The sequence below is a fragment of the Bos grunniens genome, chromosome 2, assembly GCF_055505025.1.
Source record: "Bos grunniens cultivar Pamir isolate PY7600 chromosome 2, Bosgru_T2T1.0, whole genome shotgun sequence".
In the NCBI taxonomy this organism is placed as follows: Eukaryota; Metazoa; Chordata; class Mammalia; order Artiodactyla; family Bovidae; genus Bos; species Bos grunniens.
The window spans coordinates 98,764,198-98,776,423 of record NC_141166.1 but is presented as its reverse complement, the minus strand read 5'-3'; the positions used below and the strand labels follow the sequence as shown (position 1 = coordinate 98,776,423).

The 12,226-nt window shown below is 39.1% G+C and overlaps 1 protein-coding gene across 18 annotated transcripts in view; it reads left to right on the top strand.

Annotated features, from left to right (window-relative positions):
• CCDC148 (coiled-coil domain containing 148) overlaps positions 1 to 12,226 on the top strand; it is a 297,116-nt gene that overhangs the window by 195,351 nt on the left and 89,539 nt on the right. The gene's annotated exons all lie outside the window — the stretch shown is intronic.

Sequence of the window (12,226 nt, the reverse complement as noted above, 5' to 3'; positions counted from 1 at the left end):
AAGAATTTACTTCTTGTTTTATTATGTGTTAGATTGTTTGGTTTTTCATACTGACACAAATTCATCATCCTATTTTTGAATGAACATTGGTTTCCCAATCCTCAAAATATTGATTAAAATACTTATTTTTTAAAAGGTATTTTTAATTTTTATTATTTTTGGCTGTACCATGTAGCTTGTTGGATCTTAGTTCTCTGACCAGGGATCAAATCCATGTCCTATGGAGAGGAAGTGTGGAATCCTAACCACTGGACCTCCAGAGAATTCCCCAAAATACTTATTAATAGCTTTAAAATAATTATTTTGACAGCCTGTGGAAGATAAAACATATTTCAGAGGGGATTTAAAAAAAATATAGGGTATATATTTAGATATTTTATTTGCCCATATCATAAAAGTGATAGAATTTATAGTAAAGAATACTTTTCTTTAAGGTTTTATGACTTCTGTGGAAATAATTCACAAAAGGCAATTTATGATCAATTCTACAAGATAAAAAAAGGAATTTCCGTTAATCTGTATTGACTTGATCCGGACAATATGTGAAATGTTTTCTTTTAGAGTTGCTTAAAGTGCCAAGAATGACTAATTCATAGTCCTTGATGAATAAATTTTGCTTTATGAACACAGTTGCTATACTTTAAGCTATATGGTCCATTGAAATCATATGAAACTCTTGTCCAAAAGTTTTTCCTTTAAAATTCAACCTGAAGAAAAAAATAACACTGTGGTTTTTTAGCTAAAAGTCAGATTTTCTACATTTTTATAGTTCAGTTATCATTATTCTTGCTTGGTTTGTGCTCTTATGTCAGCAAATTGTTGTAGAGTCAGTATGTGTGAAAAACAACGTGTATAGGAATTATATAATTTTTGAGAAAATGAGCTGCGAAGAAGATGTAATTTACAGTTTGATTTCTAAGAGAGTACATTAAGTGGTTTCATCAAGTCCCCATCAAAAGAGATACTCATAAATATCAACTGTGTTTCAGATAATGTAGGGCTTCCCTGGTGTTTCAGATGATAAAAGAACTTGCCTGAATGCAGAAGACCTGGGTTCGATTCATGGGTTGGGAAGACGTCCTGGAGTAGGAAATGGCAACACACTCCACTATTCATCCCTGGAGAATTCCATGGACAGAGGAGCCTGGTGAGCTACAGTCCATGGGGTCGCAGAGAGTCAGACATGACTGAGCGACTAAAAACAAAAACAAACAGATGTGACCTATACACATTTCTGGATAAAACTTATCAATTCCAGCATTTGCTGTTATAAAACTATAGTATTGGAAAAGTATATTCCTAGAGATTTGTCATCTACCTTCATAAAACTTCCTTTCTATAAATTAGTATGACCATGAAAGGATGTATTTTTAAACATTAGCTTGCATGTAGTGTTATTTTAAGTGCCATACACAGACACAGCTGAAATGCCAGGCTGGATGAATCACAAGCTGGAATCGAGATTTCTGTGGGAATATCAACACATATATGCAGATGATACCACTCTAATGGCAGAAAGCCAAGAGAAACTAAAGAGCCTCTTGATGAGGGTAAAAAATGACAGAAAAAAACTGGCTTAAAACTCAATATTCAAAAAATGAATATCATGGCATCTAGTCCCATCTTTTCATGGAAAGTAGATGTGGAAAAAACGGGAACAGTAACAGATTTTATTCTCCTGGACTCCAAAATCACTGTAGACAGTTACTGCAGCCATGAAATTAAAAAAACTCTTGGTCCTTGGAAGAAAAGCTATGACAAACCTAGACAGCATATTAAAAAGCAGAGACATCACTTTGCCAACAAAAGTCTATCTAGTCAAAGCTTTGGTTTTTCCAGTAGTCATGCATGGATGTGAGAGTTGGACCATAAAGAAGGCTGAGCACTGAAAAATTGATGCTTTTGAACTGTGGTACTGGAGAAGACTGTTGAGTGTCCCTTGGACAGCAAGGAGATCAAATCAGTCAATACTAAAGGAAATCAACCCTGAACACTCTTTAGAAGTATTGATGCTGAAGCTGAAGCTCTGATACTTTGGCCACCTGATACGAAGAGCTGAATCACTAGAATAGATCCTGATGCTGGGAAAGATTAAAGGCAGGATGAGAAGGGACGACAGAGGATAAGATGAGATGGGCATGAGTTTGACCAAGCTCCAGGAGATGGTGATGGACAGGGAAGCCTGACATGCTGCAGTCCATTGGGTCTCAAAGAGTCAGACATGACTGAGTGACTGAACTGATCTGGACTGAACTTGGCCTAACACCAAAACAGCAGCAACCACAACAAAGAAAATAGTAATGGAATGAATAATCGAGCTCTAAGTCAAATTCATGGTCAATCTCTTGCAAATGTATGCGACCAAGGTATCTATTTTATTTTTTTTCTTTTAAAAATTACTTCATGTAGGAAACGAGTTGCCAGTCCAGGTTCGATGCATGATGCTGGATGCTTGGGGCTGGTGCACTGGGACGGCCCAGAGGGATGGTATGGGGAGGGAGGAGGGAGGAGGGTTCGGGATGGGGAACACATGTATACCTGTGGCGGATTCATTTTGATATTTGGCAAAACTAATACAATTATGTAAAGTTTAAAAATAAAATAAAATTGGAAGAATAAAAAAAAACAAAAAAATAAATTCCATAAAAAAAAAAAAAAAAATTACTTCTTAACATTTAGAAAAAAATTGAAGTACAGAGCTTGATGAAATTAAAACAGTACTCATCACCTAACATTGAAATTGTTAAAATTTTTCATTGTTTCATATTTAATTTTATAGATAAAGTTGAAGTCTTCTTTTGAGGACTTTACTCAGTACCATTTTTCTTCTTACCACCCCAGTAGAGTCTTGATCATGAATGTTATTTCTATCTTTCAGACCATCTATTGCTTTTAATACATTTTAATTCTTTTACTTTTTTCATAAATATTTTCACACTGTATCATTCTGCAGCATGTGCTTTTTCATTTAACCATGAATTTTGAGATATAGCCATGTTAGTAGAGGCAGCTAGTTTACTCTTTTAATGGCTATATTATGTTTCACTGTAGAACTAGGTTACCATTTATCCATTCTTTGAGCAGTAGGATGTAAGTTTCTTAAGTTTTGTTCTTGAAACTGTACTGCAGCAGCCACCTGTATATAATGACAGGGGCATGTATGCACAGCTTTCTCTAGGGTATACCTGGGGTGGGAATCACTGTGTTGCAGGATTTGCATGTTTTCAACTTTATAAGACTTTTTTTTACTTCATAAAATATTTAAACTATTCTTTTTGATATTTGCCAATCTGATAAATCCCTTTCATGGACCACAGCCTTGTCGTGGCAAAGAGGCTTACATAACTCAGTGAAGCTATGAAACACATCGGCAGGGCCATCTAAGATGGGTAACTGAAGAATTCTGACAAAATGTGGTCCATTGAAGGAGGAAATGGCAATCCACTCCAGTATTCTTGCCATGAGAGCCCCATGAACAGTATGAAAAAGGCAAAAAGATATGACACCAGAAGATAAGCCCTGCAGGTCAGAATCTGTCCAATATGCTACTGGGGAAGAACAGATGGCAACTACTAATAGCTCCAGAAAAATGAGGTGGCTGGGCCAAAGCAGAAACAATGCTTAGTTGTGGATGTGTCTGGTGAAAGTAAAGTCCGATGCCATATAGAACAATATTGCATAGGAACCTGGAATGCTAGGTCCATGAAGCAAGATAAATTGGACATGATCAAGCAGGAGTTGGCAAGTTTGAACATTGACATCTGAGGAATCAGTGAACAAAAGTGGACTGGAACAGGCAGATTTAATTGAGGTGACCATTATATCTACTAATGTGGGCAAGAATCCCTTAAAAGAAATGGAGTGGCCCTCATAGTCAACAAAAGAGTCTGAAATGCACTACTTGGGTGCAACTGCAAAAATAACAGAATGATCTCAATTAGTTTCCAAGGCAAACTGTTCAATATCACAGTAATCCAAGTCTATGTCCCGACCACTGATGCTGAAGATACTGATGCTGACTGGTTTTGTGAAGACCTACAAGACCTACAAATAACACCAAAAAAAAGATATATCTTTGATCATAGGGTATTGGAATGCAGAAGCAGGAGATCAAGAGATACCTGTTTGGAGTAACAGGCAAGCTTGACCTTAGAATACAAAATAAAGCAGAGCTTAGGCTAACAGAGTTTGTCAAGAGAACACAAGGGTCTTAGCAAACACGCTTTTCCAACAACCTGAGAGATGACTCTACAAATGAACATCATCAGATAGTCAAAACCGAAATCAGACTATGTTCTTTGCAGCTAAAGATGGAGAAACTCTATACAGTCAGTAAAAATAAGACCTGAAGCAGACTGTCACTCAGATCATAAGTTCCTTATTGCAAAATTCAGGCTTAAATGGAAGAAATTAGGGAAAAACATTAGGCCATTCAGATATGATCTATATCAAATCCCTTATGATTATACAGTGGAGGTGATGAATAGATTCAAGGAATTAGATTTGGTAGACAGAATGTCTGAAAAACTATGAAAGAAAGTTAGAACATTGTACAGGCGGTGGTGACCAAAACCATTTCAAGAAAAAAGAAATGCAAGAAGGCAAAGTGATTGTCTGAGGAGGCTTTACAGATAGCTGAGGAAAGAAGAGAGCAAAAGATGAGGGAGAAAAGGAAAGATTATTCCCGACTGAATGCAGAGTTCCAGAATAGCGAGGAGAGATTAGAAGGCCTTCTTAAATGAACAATGCAAAGAACTTGAGGAAAACAATAGATTGGGGAGGACTAGAGATCTCTTCAAGAAAACTGGAGATATCAAGGGAACGTTTCATGCAAGGATAGGCACAATAAAGAACAGAAAATGTAAGGACCTAACAGAAGCAGAAGAGATTAAGAGGAGGTGGCAAGAGTACACAGAAGAGCTATACAAAAAAGATCTTAATGACTTGGATAACCACAATGGTGTGGTCACTCAACTAGAGCTGGACATCCCAGAGTGAGGTCAAGTGGATCTTAGGAAGCATTACTACAAAGAGAGCTAGTAGAGGTGATAGAATTCCAGCTGAGCTATTTAAAATTCTAAGAGACGATGCTGTTAAAGTGCTGCACTCAACATGTCAACAAATTTGGAAAACTCAGCAGTGGCCACAGAAGATTGGAAAAAGTCAGTTTTCATTTCAATCTGAAAGAAGTTCAATGCCAAAGAATGTTCAAACTACCATACAGTTGTGCTCATTTCACATGCTAGTAAGGTTATGCTTAAAATCTTTCAAGCTAGGCTTTAGCAGTACATGAATTGAGAACTTCCAGTACAAGCTACGGAGAAGGCAATGGCACCCCACTCCAGTACTTTTGCCTAGAAAATCCCATGGACAGAGGAGCCTGGTAGGCTGCAGTCCATGGGGTCGCTAGAGTTGGACACGACAGAGAGACTTCACTTTATTTTTTCACTTTCATGCATTGGAGAAGAAAATGGCAACCCACTCCAGTGTTCTTGCCTGGAGAATCCCAGGGACGGGGAACCCTGGTGGGCTACCATCTATGGGGTCGCACAGAGTCGGACACAACTGAAGCGACTTAGCAGCAGCAGCAGTGGTACTAGCTATGTTTAGAAAAGGCAGAGGAACCGGAAATCAAATTGCCAACATTTGTAAATTATGGAAAAAGCAAGTGAGCTCCAGAAAATCACATCTACTTCTGCTTCATTGACTGTGCCAAAGCCTTTGACTGTGTGGAGCACAACAAACTGTGGACAGTTTTTAAAGAGATGGGAATACCAGACCACCTTACCTATCTCCTGAGAAACCTGTATGCGGGTTAAGAAGAAACAGAACTGGACATGAAAGAGCTGACTGGTTCAAAACTGGGAAAGGAGTACATCAAGGGGTATTCCTACTGTGAAGGACAGGGAAGCCTGGCGTGCTGCAGTCTATGGGGTTGCAAAGAGTCGCACTGAACAACAGCAGAAGAATCGGACAAAAGGGAACAGTATGTCAGTGTTTTAAATTGGATTCCCCTGGTCACCTGTGAGATGGCAAATCTCATGTTTTTATTGAGCTGTTTTCTTCCTCTGTGAATTGCTTATTCATGCTTCTTGTCCATTTGTCTATTTTTCCTTTATTTAATCTGTTGGTGATCTTTATAAATTCTTGGTACTATTTCTTTTTTTTTTTTTTCTCTAATTTTATTTTATTTTTAAACTTTACATAATTGTATTAGTTTTGCCAAATATCAAAATGAATCCGCCACAGGTATACATGTGTTCCCCATCCCGAACCCTCCTCCCTCCTCCCTCCCCATACCATCCCTCTGGGCCGTCCCAGGTACTATTTCTTTCTATCAGTTACATGAGTTGCAAATATTTTCTTTTGTTGGTCATTGGCCTATAAATTTGCCTCCATGTCTTTAGTTTCATGGAAAGTTAAAATGATCAAATAATCCAAGTTCTTAAACTTTTCCTTTGAGAATCATGCTTTTGTGTATAAACTATGACCTGGTAGTCAGAACATCTCTGTGGAGAGCTTTGCTGTTTGCCTCTGCTAAGGGCAGGGCCCTGTGTATTTTACTGGCCCCACACCGGTTTGTGTACAGTATTAACTTTGAGACTTGGGACCCATGGTGTGAGCTGGGAGTGGGTGTTGATTTGGCACTCCTGTACAGCACCGTGGGCTCTGCACTTGACCCTTTTCCTCCTCTGGTCCCAGGCAGAAAATTAGCTCCCTGTCTCTCCTGGGGAGAGTTTATGACTTAGCTAGTTTGCACTGTATGTATGGACAAGTCCTACATGACTTCTTGGCTCTTCGTAGGTAGCTGGTTCCTAACTCATGTGCACAGGTCCCACACCTATTATTAAAAACTGAGCCATTAGCTTCTCAGATGTATCTCAGGTCCAGCTCTCCCCAAGAGTCACTTGGCTTTGGCTCCTTCTTACTGCTCTGACTTTGAGTTCCATCTTTATTTTCAGCACTGAGGTACTGACTGTGTGTGTGTGGTTGTGGTATGCTGCTGCTGCTGCTGCTAAGTCGCTTCAGTTGTGTCCGACTCTGTGCGACCCCATTGATGGCAGCCCACTAGGCACCTCCGTCCTTGGGATTCTCCAGGCAAGAACACTGGAGTGGGTATAGTTTGTTTAAAATTTCTGTGTTTAAAGTGGTAAAGGAGATTTCTGTGTCAACTCAGACATACTGACCAAGTTTCTGACGATCTTTATATATTCGAACCACAAATATAGATTTTCTTTAACTGTTTTTTTAACGTTGGAGACAAATTTTAGCTCTTCAGTATTTAATAGAATAGTGAAAGTTGCTCAGTAGTGTCCAACTCTTTGCGACCCCATGAACTATACAGTCCATGGAATTCTCCAGGCTAGAATATTGAAGTGGGTAGCCTTTCCCTTCTCCTGGAAGCTTGGCAGAAAACTCCCCATAGGCAACCTCCCCTTGACTTGAGACTGGCTGCTTTGTTACCTGGTGTTCTTTCTCTCCTCATCTACTGTTTCAATTCCTGACATATCTTCTTAAAAGACAGCAGCAACAGAAGTAGAGATACTAGTTCAGTTCAGTTTAGTCACTCAGTAATGTCCGACTCTTTGCAACCACATAGACTGCAGCATGCCAGGCTTCCCTGTCCATCACCAACTCCTGGAACTTGCTCAAACTCATGCCCATCTAGTTGGTGACGCCATCCAACCATCTCATCCTCTTTTGTCCCCTTCTCCTCCTGTCTTCAGTCTTTCCCAGCATCAGTGTCTTTTCCAATGAGTCAGTTCTTTGCAGCAAGTGGCCAAAGTATTGGAGCTTCAGCTTCAGCATCAGTCCTTCCAATGACTATTCAGGATTGATTTCCTTTAGGATGGACTGGTTGGATCTCCTTGCTGTCCAAGGGTCTCTCAAGAGTCTTCTCTGACACCACAGTTCAAAAGCGTCAGTTCTTCAGTGCTCAGCTCACATCCATACACGACTACTGGAAAAACCATAGCTTTGACTAGCTGGACCTTTGTCGGCAAAGTAATGTCTTTGCTTTTTAATATGCTGTCTTGGTTGGTCACAGCTTTTCTTCCAAGTTGTAAGCATCTTTTAATTTCATGGCTGCAGTCACCATCTGCCGTGATTTTGGAGCCCAAGAAAATAAAGTCTGTCACTGTTTCTATTGTTTCTCCATCTATTTGCCATGAAGTGATGGGACCAGATGCCATGATCTTCGTTTTTTGAATGTTGAGTTTTAAGCCAGCTTTTTCACTCTCTTTCACTTTCATCAAGAAGTTCTTTAGTTCCTCTTTGTTTTCTGCTATAAGGATGGTGTCATCTGCATATCTGAGGTTATTGATATTTCTCCCGGAAATCTTGATTCCAGCTTGTGCTTCATCTAGCCCGGCATTTCTCATGATGTACTCTGCATACAAGTTAAATAAGTGGGGTGACAATATACAGCCTTGATGTACTCCTTTCCTAATTTGGAACCAGTCTGTTGTCCTCTGTTCAGTTCCAACTGTTGCTTTTTAACCTGCATACAGATTTCTCAGGAGGCAGGTCAGGTAGTCTGGTATTCCCATCTCTTTAAGAATTTTCCAGTTTGTTTTGATCCACACAGTCAAAGGCTGTAGTGTAGTCTATAAAGTAGAAGTAGATGTTTTTCTGGAGTTCTCTTGCTATTTCTATGATCCAGTGGATGGTTGGCAATTTGATCTCTGATTCTTCTGCCTTTTCTAAATCCAGGTTGAATATCTAGGATTTCTTGGTTCACATACTGTTGAAGCCTAGCTTGAAGAATTTTGACTGCTACTTTGCTAGCATATGAGATGAGTGTAATCGTGCAGTAGTTTGAACATTCTTTGTCATTGCCTTTCTTTGGGATTGAAATGAAAAAAAGAGATACAATGCCATGTGTAAAACCTTATCTTAGAATTCCTGAACAAGCAATCACCTTTATACTAATTCTTCTTCCCAGTATTTGTCTGTTAGGAAATAATAGTGTATTTTTGCTAGAATAACATAATTTGTATCCAGTATTAAAATTTATCCTGGTAGGTGCCTAGCTCCTTGCAAATGTACATTTACTATTAGTAGATCACTTTTTTCCTTCTGTGCTTTAAAAATCTAGTTTAACATTATATTCATGGTTCTCATAGTTATATCTCAAGACCCAAGGATAATTTTGATGCAGAAGCTGTTAGGTGATAAAGATGCTTTTTTCAGAAGCATGTCTCCACTTTGAAATTATCATGGCAAAATCAAGAGATGATGTCTTTCAATAAACCAGCCCTAGGAGCTATTGTAAAAATCAAGTTTATCATGTTAGATAAACCTCAAAATGCTTGACCTGTAGTATTGGTCCCAGAACCACCCTTTCACTGCATGTGACTATTTGGATGGCTTGAATAACAAAAAAATTGCTCTGTATCACAGCATCTTTGGAGATCTTACTGCTGCATAATGCCTGGCATTCTATGGGATCCAAGGCAAGGATAGTTTTAACCTTGTGCCCAAAATGGAGATTTTTAAGCAAGGCTCACATAAAAAGGAAACACATTCTTTCTTTGATTTATTGTGTCACAGTTCTCTCCCTATTTTCACCAACTCTGAATCCAGCTTTGAAACCACTCATATCGCACAACTGAGTGGTGGGGGACATAGTCAGAAAAATCAGAATGACTCTACTGGCCATGTGACCTTTAGCCTTATCTCAGAGGTATTTCTGGGGGACCTCAAGGGACATCGCACCAGTAAATACCAGTAGACCCAGTCTTCAGTAGAACCTCAGCACTTGGGTGCTTCCCCTTGTCCTCAAGTGACCTGGAAAATACTCAGAATTATACTCATCTGAGAGATAACTGAGAAGAGAGGAAAAAGTCTAAAACAAGAATGGTAGGCTGTCTTAATCAGAATGGATGCTAGAGATCTGGAACAGTGTTGCTTCTCAGAAGATTAAGAACCACGGGCTTAGGAGGGAATCCAGAGCACATTCAGATCAAAACCAGTCTCTCTTTGTGAGAATTTATGGTTTCTCATGAGAATATGTGCTCAGTTGCTTTTGTCATGTCTGACTCTTTGCAACCCTATCAACTGTAGTTTGTCAGGCTCCTCCGTCCATGGGATTCTCCAGGCAAGAATACTGGAGTGGTTTGCCACACCCTCCTCCAGGGGATCTTCCCAACCCAGGCATAAAACCCACGTCTCTAATGTCTCCTGCATTTTCAGGTGGGTTCTTTACTGCCAGCACCACATAGAAAGTCCTCCTTATGAGAGTAATTCATCATAAAATTATGAAATCTCTTCTGCAATGTTTCTTAATCTAATAATATACTGATCAAAAGAACCATGAGTAGAAAAACAGGTGGACATAGAAGAATAATAAAAAAAGAATTCCTAGATTTTGAGCTCTGCTTCTTTGGGATTGTGGGGCTTTAAAGATTTATTGAATAGCCCCATGATAGGCAGGCTTCTAAGATGGACCCTGAGATTTCCTGCTCTTCTGTGATACATACCCTGTATCATACACCAGATATCTGTAAATGTCTAATTGGGTTATATTATATGGCATAAACAGCCTTGAGAAAGGGAGATAACTTGGGCGGGCTTGAAGTATTCACATGAACCCTTTAAAAGCAAAGAGTTTTCTTTGGCTGGTCTAGCCATATAACTATAACGGACCGAATATTGCCAGGAAAAAAAAAAAAGAGCTTGGAAGCAAATTTTTCTTTAAAGCTTCCAGATGAGGGCTCAGTTTTGTCAACACTTTGATTTTAGCCTTGTGATGTCATGACGAAAGAGCCCAGCCATGCCTTGCTGAACCTCTGACTTATAGTACTCTGAGCTAATAAGTGAGTATTGTTTCAAGTAGTGAAATTTGTGGTAGCCTGTTGAACAGCAGTTTGAAAAATTAATATGGATTTTAGTATCTGGAAGTGAAATGCTACTGTAACAGATACATAAAAATATAGAAATCTTTTTGGAATTGGGAAGCAGGGAGAAATTGGAAGAATTTTGAGGAGCATGATAGAAAAAAGACTAGAATTCCTTGAACAGACTATTAGTATTAATAGAAATATTGGTGTTTAAGATGTGGCTGGAGAGGATTCAAAGGAAGTGATGAACATGTTGTTGGAAATTGGAGAAAGGAGAATCACTGTTATGTTATGGCACTAAAACCTAGGGAGTTTTGTCCTGTAGTTAAATGGAAAAACTTACTAAACAATGAACTTCATATATAAATGAACTAAAATTTCCAAGATGTTGAACATACTACCTGTATTTTTTATTTTGCTTCTTATAGTAAAAGAGAGTGAGATAAATTGAGAGAGGAACTGTTAAACTAAAAAGAACGAGGACTCGATGCTTTGGGAAACTCCACCTATCCAAATGGAAAAAGATTGTAGACTTAAGAGGTTATTTCCAATAGCACAGAGAAAAAGCTGGAAGTGTTAATGTACAGTTGTTTTGTTAATAACTTTGGAAAGATCAAAAGGTCAGTGTATCCATTCATATAAATGACCCTTCCAAGAGATAAGGGGTGTTTCTCATAGGTACTCTCTAAGTAGAGAACCTCAGAGAAGTTTAAGGGCAATTTCTCTCAACCACATCAGTAGGAGGCCAAAAGAGAGAAGGGTTCATTTCAAAAAGACTTGTGTTTATTGGTATTTGTCTAATGGAGGGAATCCCATAAAATCCACAAAGTCCCACTGGGTTCTTGAAAAAATTTTATCAAAAATGCTATAAGATTAGACTGAAAGGGACAGAGAGAGAATGAATTGAAAGGAGGTTAATGGATCCCCCAAATTCCATTGGCAGGAAGCAGGCTGATAAAACTGCTCAGCCACCTGGCATTCCTAATAGTGCTACCATGGAATCAGACCACCCATCTAGGCTCAGGAAGAGCTCTGTTAACTCTGTTAACTCCCCACCACTTTGCACATAGAATAATTGTATCAGCTCTTAGTAAGATATATTGACAGTCTAACTGTTTGTGACCCCATGGACTGCAGCATGCCAGGCTTCCCAGTCCATCTCAAACTCCCAGAGCTTAGTCAAACTTATGTCCATTGAGTCGGTGATGCCATCAACCAGCTCATCCTCTCTCGTCCCCTTCTCCTCCTGCCTTTAATCTTTCCCAGCATCAGGGGCTTTTCAAATGAGTCAGTTCTTTGCATCAGGTGGCCAAAATATTGGAGGTTCAGCTTCAGCATCAGTCGTTCCAATGAATATTCAGTACTGGTATCCTTTAGGATTGACT